We start from the raw sequence: 10,003 nt of genomic DNA, 5'->3' as shown, positions 1-10,003 counted from the left end.
ACCCAATCATGGAACATACACGTATTTAGCTACCCAATCATGGAACATACATGTATTTGGCTATCCAATCATGGAACATACACGTATAAAGCTACCCAATCATGGAACATACACGTATTTAGCTATCCAATCATGAAACATACATGTATTTAGCTATCCAATCAAGGAACATACTCGTATTTAGCTATCCAATCATGGAACATACACGCAATCATGGAACACACATGTATTTAGCTACCCAATCATGGAACACACACGTATTTAGCTATCCAATCATGGAACATACACGTATTCAGCTATCCAAACAAGGAACATACATGTATTTAGCTACCCAATCATGGAACATACACGTATTTAGCTATCCAATCATGGAACACACCCGTATTTAGCTATCCAATCATGGAACATACACGTATTCAGCTATCCAATCATGGAACATACACGTATAAAGCTACCCAATCATGGAACACACATGTATTTAGCTACCCAATCAATGAACATACAGGTATTTAGCTATCCAATCATGGAACACACACGTATTTAGCTATCCCTATCCAATCATGGAACACACACTTATTTAGCTATCCAATCATGGCACACACACGTATTTGGCTACCCAATCATGGAACATAAATGTATTTAGCTACCCAATCAATGAACATACAGGTATTTAGCTATCCAATCATGTAACATACACGTATAAAGCTACCCAATCATGGAACACACATGTATTTAGCTACCCAATAATGAAACATACATGTATTTAGCTACCCAATAATGAAACATACATGTATTTAGCTATCCAATCATGGAACCCACACGTATTTGGCTATCCAATCATCGAACGTAAACGTATTTAGCTATCCAATTATGGTGCGTATACGTATTTAGCTATCCAATCACCCAATCATGGAACACACACGTCTTTAGCTACCCAATCATGGAAAACCCACGTATTTAGCTACCCAATAATGGAACATACATGTATTTAGCTACCTAATCATGAAACATACATGTATTTAGCTACTCAATCATGAAACATACATGTATTTAGCTATCCAATCATGGAACACACATGGAACATACATGTATTTGGCTATCCAATCATGGAACACACATGGAACATACATGTATTTGGCTATCCAATCATGGAACGTAAACGTATTTAGCTATCCAATTATGGTGCGTATACGTATTTAGCTATCCAATCAAGGAACATACATGTATTTAGCTACCCAATCATGGAACACACATGTATTTAGCTACCCAATCATGGAACGTAAACGTATTTAGCTATCCAATCATGGAGCATACACGTATTTAGCTATCCAATCATGGAACATACACGTATTTAGCTATCCAATCATGAAACATATATTACTATGCAATCAAATAACTATTAAAGAGAATTCATGTATCACTAAGCCATTTTTGAGCGATAATGATAATGAACCCCACAAAAGTTATATGGAATAAGATTTTGAGACAGTTGAAACTTTAATATTTAATTAAAGATATGTAAGAGTCAACCTTTTTAACGTGTATATAGCGACATTTATACTAATTTTGTAAACTTGAAATAAATAAAAACATACCTTCATCCAAAACATCTCGAAGTATTGTATACAAATACTATGTTATCGTCGTAAAATTGTGGTCAGCTCAGGGCTTCCACGGTTAGGCTGTACACGGTGCACCGCAGCGCTACAGCAGACAGAGTTGTCTACAATCAAGAGACGTTTGGTAAGTATTACTGTTTTGTAGAAGTTAAACGTTGATATCATGTATCGTTTTGTGGATATCATAAGTAAAGCAGATAGAAGTTAATACGGCCATTATGACTGATAATTTTCCCTCGTACCCAAATCAAACCTCAATGCATCATATTGACAAAAAAAGAGGAAACAACTTCCGGGTGTTGATCATTCGCCTGTGTAGGTATTATGTAAAACAGCCGTGTTATAGTGGCGTGTTTGAGGTAGCTAGTACCACACAGAAATTTTGTGATAAATTCATGAAAATGTTTAATCTTACCATCTTTTATTAAATTTATATTTCGAGAAAAAATGGCTGCCATGTAAGACACACACACATGTTGGTGCTCTGACAAAAAGGGATAAACTTATGCTGTTATCTACTAGCTACAGTGCTAACCTTTAGCAGAATGTGTTTAAGTATTATGCCTACATATTGACTGGAAAAATAATTGGGAAAAATATCAACTTTGACAGATTTTGATATTTACATATTTTGGACAGGGGTTGACAGAGATAAAAAAAAACATGTTGAGTTCTATATTAAACTAAGCAAGAAAGACATCAAAGACCTGGTCACAGAAATTGTTACATCTATTTTGGCTACCATAAAGAATGACATATCACGGAAAACAGCTATGATGAGACAGGAGCTTGACTCGATGAACTTGCATAATCATAGACTACAGTCAGTTCAATGTAAAGAAAAGAAAATCACAGAACTACAAAATGGGAAGGATGAGATGAAGAAGGAAATTGTAAACACACAGAGGAATGTCGCACATAACAGAGATCTGTGCATGGAGGGACTAAGAATGGCAAATTACAATGAACAATATAGTCGACGAAACAACATTAAGGTATTTGGCATGAAGGAATTGGGGGAGGAGGCAGAAAAAAGAGAGACCTACCACAGGACTTCTGTGATATTGTAAATAAAAAGGAGGGCATCAACATCAGTCCACAAGACATTTAAGCTGCACACAGAGTACCCAAAAAAGCACTGGATGGGCCGAGGCCGATTATTGTGAAATTCCTGAGGAATAATGTACGAAGACAGGTGATGATGAAGCGAAAGGAGCTTAATGTGAGGTGTACAGACGATGTGACAAGTAGGAATGTAGGAATTATGAAGAGATTAGAAAAAAACAGAGACGTAGAGAAGGCTTGGTACTTTAATGGTAGTGTTTGTCAAGGTTGGAAACCTGACAAGGAAAGTGAATCTTTTTGACAATTTTCATGAAGTGTTTGTGGACAAAACAGGAAATGGACAAAATAAAAGGTAAACATTTCATCTTATATTGCTACAGGGCAAAAGAAAAAACCCAAAACATTGATCACTGACATATATCATACTAATTTAGCATAATATTCCAGTATGTTGATTTAATTTCTTGATTGATATAATCGCTGCATTTATATGTGCTTCATAAGCAAACAAACTGCTGTGGTACAAATATAACATGTATTATGTGCATAATATAAACTTGGTCATTTTTGGATAGAGTGCTTGCATGTAGTTGTGCTTATCTGTATGTGGGTGTGTGTGTTTTTGTGAGAGAGAGTGCTCGCATACCAGTTAATGTACTTCACTATTCAACATATTTTCAAATATCTGAAATTAAAAACCCAATCTGCCATGTTAGATAATAATAATTTTTCATTAAAAATCAGCCATTAGTAAATAAGATATGGCAGTGTAGATATCTATGACGTACGCACCTGAAATATGACAAATATGAAAGAAATGCGGTGTATGGAATGAAGGGTGTGTACAAAAAAAAACATAATAATCATCAGATACACTAAGTGGTTTGGTTTGTGATTACCGAGGTATGCTGATACTCAGATTTGAGAATATAATATTATTAGTCATTGCATTTTCAACCATATTCTAATTTATTTTGAGATATCTACAATGGAGAAGTGGAATAATTTTTGTTCTTTTGTATACAGGGCTGTTCAAGTGCACACATTTGTACACATACCTATATACATGTAGTGTGTCGCGTTCTCATACTCAAATGAAAAACTCAAAGCCTTTGCTTCATGTCTGGTTTTAATCAGCCATCATAGTTCACTTTTAGGTAAGTACAGTCGATAATTACTAAATAGCTCAACAGGCCACACTAACAGATAAGTCAGAATACGACATAGTGTACAAGGGCTTCATGTACACCTGTATTTGTTTACGGACATGTTTACATGAGTGCAGCTATAGATCTATGTATAGTGTTAGAAGAATAAGGGTTGATTACTAACAACAGGTGTATATAATATAAATGCTTGTTTGAATGTGTGTGTTTGTATGTATATGTACACCTGTATTAGTTCGATATATGGGATGTGTGCATGCATGGGTATAAATGTGTGGCTGGACTTGTGTTAATAGGTCAAATGTAAAAAGAGCAAGAGTACATGGTAATGACTAATAGGTAATAGGTAATGTGTTTTGTTAATAAAAAATATATCCTGGTATAATTCTGTTTTTGTAGGTGTGCGTTTGTATGCATGTGTACATGTGATGTACACATACTATGTACGCCTGTAATGTATCTGCGGATGTGTATGCATATGTACACATAGTTTACCTATCTGTAAATGTAAGAAGGTAATTACATGTATTTAAAATGATATAGGTGTAGTTGATCGCTTATACTAGTGTTTATTGCTATATATATATATATATAGCTAATAGGTATGTATATTTATACATATGTGTACGAGTGTAACTTCGTACTAACCTGTTTATGAATGAAATATTAATACAGTATAGATATATATATAAGGTCATATATCTTGTACATATTTGTAATATTTGGACACGGGACTGTAATATGTAATTGCAGACATGCCACATGTGTACAGTATATGTACAATATTTTAAGATTAAAAGTTCAATATTACCAGGACTATATACAAACATTATCATGTGTAGCCAGTGAGTAGATAGTTGTGTGTATTTTCTTCACATATGAATTAGTAGAGTAGATATATGTGTGATCTGTAAAAAGCAGGTTCACATGTGCATATGGATATGGTTGGTTCTATATGTATATAGGTAAAATGTAATAAGAGTGCATGTAAGTTGTAATTATTAAAATGTTTGTGTAAATAGATGTAAGAGGGTAGGTGTATGTACACATGTGTATATATATATGTAGCCTGATCTTTGTAAATCCTTTTACATATAAAATAATAAAAAGCGTATGTGTCAATTATCTTTCACCAGGTATATACTGGAGTAGCTGTCTAAAAGGTATTACACACATGTACAATATTGTCATGTACACGTAACAATGTTTATTATTATTCTTATAATAAAAATATTGGAGCTTAGTATGACGTACACAATTGTTGTCAGAGCACCACACATGTTTTATCCCATGAGTAGGAATATGTGTGTTTCCAATACGCTATTTTTTTCTCGCATCAAATTCATTTTATGTGTTTCTTGTGTCTCTGTCTCTTGTAGGTACTTCTTGTACCAATGTTGTTTTGTTTTTGTTCTTTATATGTGTAGGTGTTTATATTTTTGTAACCAACTTGAAAGGTAGGAGTCTTAGTGTTAGTAATATATTTTTTTTCCTTTTTGAGCCTTGGTTTGGGTGATATTAATGAGCGTAAGGACGTATTTTCATACCTGAGAACAAACAATTTTAATATCTACTGTATTCAAGATACACATTTGTCAGAACCCCCCCCCCCCCCCCCCACCACCCACCGCNAATAATAATTTTGATGTGAAAGTAACAAGAGAGAAAAAGCATTTTTCAGGAAATTTTCTTGCATTAGATTTAGAGGTAGAAGGTAAAAAGATAACACTGATTACATTATATAATCCGAATATTGATACCCCAGTTTTTTTATGATAAAATAGCAGAAACAATAAATGAATTTAATAATGAGTGTTTTCTCATATTTGGAGATTTTAATTTAGTACTTGATCCAAGAAAAGACTATGATGAAAACTACAGACAAATAAATAATCTTAAAGCTAGAGATAAACTTCAGGAAATTATTGAAGAATTTAACATGGTAGACATCTATAGTGAACAATCCTCAGAAACTAGAAGATATACTTGGAGAAAAAGCATTCCTCGTAAACAAGCACGTCAAGATTTTTCCTTATATCGGAAAATTTATTATCCACTTAAATCCACTATTGTGCCAGGATATAGATCAGATCATTCGATACCAACAATTTCTCTAAAATTTAATGATTTCAAAAAAGGAAAGTGCCTTTGGAAGTTCAATAACTCTTTACTTCAGGAATTTGAATATTTAGATGTTGTCAAAAAGTCTATAGAGGAAATTAAAGTGTAATATGCTATTCCAGTGTACCAAATTGATAGCATTAATCTCATTCCTAATACAGATATCAAATTTATAATTAATGAACAGCTGTTTTTAGAGACACTTTTGATAGATATAAGGGGCAAAACAATATCATACTCTTCATACAGGAAAAAACAACAAAACATTCTAGAAATAATCTTAAAGATGAAATAAAGAATATTGAAGATTCAGAAAGAATAGATTGGGAAATGTTAGAAAGGAAGAAAAGAGAACTAGAAAGTATTCGACTCCATAAACTAGAAGGAAGCATAATCAGGTCTAAAGCAAAATGGATAGAAGAAGGAGAAAAACCAACTAATTATTTTTTTAATTAATTAAACAGAAATTTTATATCCAAAATTATACCAAGAGTAGTAAAAGAAAATGGCACTTTAATTTCGGATCAAGTAGACATTCTGAACGAATTGTTTTTTTCAATGAAAAATTGTATAATAATGATGATACTATAGAGGAGGTTAACTTAGACAATCTATTTGAAAATATTGATATTCCATAGTTAAATGTTACAGAATCGGAAAACTTAGAAGGTCCTACTTCTATAACTGAGGCATCAGAAACTCTTTATAATATGAAAAATAATAATAGTCCCGCCTCAGATGCATTCACAGTCGAATTTTTTAAGTGCTTTTGGAAACAGTTAGGTATTTTTGTAGTAAGATCTATTAACAATAGTTATGAAAATGGTGAATTATCTGTAACCCAAAAACAGGGCATAATTACTTGTTTACCAAAGAGAGATAAGCCATGTCAATTCCTAAAAAACTGTAGAATATTTCTCTTTTAAATATAGTATATAAAATAGCTTCTGGAATAATAGCAGGTAGAATACAAACAGTCTTAAATAAACTTATTAATACTGATCAAACAGGTGTTTATTTCTGGGCAATACATTGGGGAAAACACCATGTTTATCTATGATATAATGCAATTTACAGAGGAAAATAAAAATATACCAGGGATGTTACTCATGATAGGTTTTGAAAAAGCTTTTGATTATGTATCCTGGAAATTTAGTAGTTTGGATATGAGGTTATGGCTAATGAATGGAATTTACAGTGAGGTTTACACTGTTTACACTTCTGGACATTGATTTTTATGTTGATCTACATCGTATTCCAAAAATAAATTTTGATAAAAAAAACTAGTAAAACTTAAAGCTGTGATGAAGACTTGGAGTAGGAGAATTCTTACACCAATAGGGAGAATAAATATGATAAAGTCTATCCTAATTTCTCAATTTAATAATTTATTTATCGCTTTACCAAATCCTGATAATAAATTTGTCAAAAAGATAAATACAGAAATATATAACTTCCTCTGGAATAGTAAGATTGATAAAATTAAAAGAGATGTAATTATTTAAATCTTTTCTGATGTTGGTCTCAAAATGATTCATATTAAATCATTTATATGCTCATTAAAACTAACTTGGATTAGAAGATTACTCTCAAAAACAGGGACATGGCAAATTAGTTTTAATTCAACTATTGATAAAAACCTTCTTGTAAATTGTGGATCAGACTATATTTCCTTTTGTCATAATTACTGTAAAAATCTTTCCTGGAAAGATGTCTTTCTCGCATTGAAACATCTAACTGTTCTCGGGGAAGAAAAATACAGATTCAAAACAGACCTCTGACATGCCTATATGGTTTAACGAAAAAAAAAAATCAAAATAGATAATAATAGTGTTTTTCATAAAGATTGGTATAGGAAGGGAGTTGTAGTAGTTAATGACTTAAAAAAGGATAACAACAACTTCTTCAGTTTTTTTGAATTAAGAGAAAGATATGGTGTTAGAGCAAATTTCGTACAATGTCAAGGAATTGTTACAGCTATAAAGAAGCTTTGCAGTCGAAGTAACTTGACCCATCCAAAAATATTATTATTCCAAGAAAATAACAAATATTTGCTAAAACAGAAAGGTACAAAAGATTTTTATAATGTGCTTAGTAAAAATGATATAATTGCAAGTGGAATAAAAAAAATGGGATGAAAAATTTGAATTTGATGAAGGTGATTGGACAATGATTTTTGAACTCCCTTTTTCTGTAACAAAAAATACAAAATTGCAATGGTTCCAATTTAGGGTTAATCACCATATTTTAACAACAAATTCGTATTTATTTAAAGTTGGGTTAGTAGACATTTGTTATTGTAACATTTGTAAAACAGAAATTTAAACGATAGAGCATACGCTATGGAACTGTGAAAAAGTTTCAACTTTACTTGTCAACTTAGAAAATATGTTGAATTCACTGTTCATTCCATTTGAATTTAATAAGAAATCTTTTCTTTTTGGTGCATATCGTCAGAATGGAAAAAACAGAAAAGTGGATAATATGATCATCTTTACAATAAAACAATTTATCTATAAATCAAGGTGCCTCAAGAATGAACTCTGCATTATTGCCCTGAAAAATACACTAAAAGATACATATACAACTCAAAAATACATTGCTAGAAGTAAGGGAGAAAGCTACTTAGATCAGTTTCAAAGTGGCAAAACTTTTTTTGGAAACCCCCAAACTTGAAATTACGACTGATTTTCCATAAGTAACTTATCCATTTATAAATATAATTGTTATATTGAGTAAATGTAAATATTGATTACGCTCACACTGACAGCTACCTTACAGAGAAATTCAAAATGTAAAACAAATTTTCAACAATCCTACCTTTCCTTTCTGATAATTGTATTGGTATTTGTATTATAATGAATGAGTGTGTGTGTCTTTATATATATGTTTGTTTTATGTCATGTTATGTATACATGTATATATTGTTCATATCTCTCAATTCAAGTGTGACTTAATACAAAACACGTTTATATGACATTTAGACGGAATTTGGCTATATACATGTTACATTATCCCTAATTGCAATTATCTACGTCACTATCTATATCCTCTGTGACATCAGACTCATGTGTACAGTTTTTATATCCCTAAGCTCGTACACTTTGTAAACTTACTTTCACAACTCATAACTATTGTCCATCACATCACGCAACAGGATAAGTGAAATAGACTTTACCTTGTGGACACTGACCACGGGTAATTGATCTTTTATACATAACTTCACACAATGAAAGAGTTAACCTGTTTATTACTTGAGTTAAGACACAGATATGAATGTGCAAGCAAAGAACAAGTACTAAAACCTACTGTAAACATTTGGCGTATCAGGGGCTACTCACTCTAAAACCTACTAATAGTAACAAATTATTCTCAAAACATTTTAACGGGAGCTAGACTCTACGAATTCACAGAGAAGCTTGATAAAGAGCGCGAGCTAGACTCCAAAGAAAACAAGAGAAGCAGCTAGACTCTGAAAGTACCAGAGAAGCGACTAGACTCCTAATATCCATGGAGAAGCTATAAAAGACTATGAATTGGAAACGCTAGACTCCGAAGAAGGCAAGAGAAGTCACTAGACTCTGGAGGCATCCAGAGAAGCGACTAGACTCATAGCCACCCCAGAGAATGTATCTGTTAAATTTACCACGAGAAAACTGGCTACAGATAAAGTGAAGTAATAATCTATTTAATAGACTGGGGGTAAAATTCCCAAAGAATTTAAAGCCAAAATGGAACGATTATGTTAGTGCGACATAAGAGTGAGAGCCCCCAATAATGTAGAGAAATTATTTATAACATTGGAGGTAAAATGATAACTATAGTAACTAGTCAGAGCTCATGCATTGTTGAGCTGTACAAATTGTAGCAGGATCTGTTCGGATATATCGAATAAAGCAGTCAGATGACCATCCACCCAAGGTCTGAATAACATGATCCTGGACACCTGCAGCAGCCGTTGAGGTAGCCGCACCAATACGAAAGGAATGTCCATTAAATTCATGGCTGTTGATACCTATACGAGTCAGAGTT

At 32.6% G+C, this 10,003-nt stretch overlaps 1 protein-coding gene across 1 annotated transcript in view; it reads left to right on the top strand.

Moving 5' to 3' along the window:
- Window positions 1-1,639: 1,639 nt before the first annotated feature.
- The window catches only part of LOC110463020 (putative acyl--CoA ligase YdaB), a 21,689-nt gene continuing 13,325 nt past the window's right edge, over window positions 1,640-10,003 (top strand). Inside the window, exon 1 of the mRNA XM_021517346.1 lies at window positions 1,640-1,743. The gene's annotated coding sequence lies outside the window, so the exon portion shown is untranslated. The remainder of the gene's footprint in view (window positions 1,744-10,003) is intronic.

This window comes from Mizuhopecten yessoensis, unplaced genomic scaffold, assembly GCF_002113885.1.
Source record: "Mizuhopecten yessoensis strain PY_sf001 unplaced genomic scaffold, ASM211388v2 scaffold10855, whole genome shotgun sequence".
Lineage (NCBI taxonomy): Eukaryota > Metazoa > Mollusca > Bivalvia > Pectinida > Pectinidae > Mizuhopecten > Mizuhopecten yessoensis.
The sequence above is the reverse complement of the archived record's forward strand: the minus strand, read 5'-3'. Positions and strand labels throughout refer to the sequence as shown.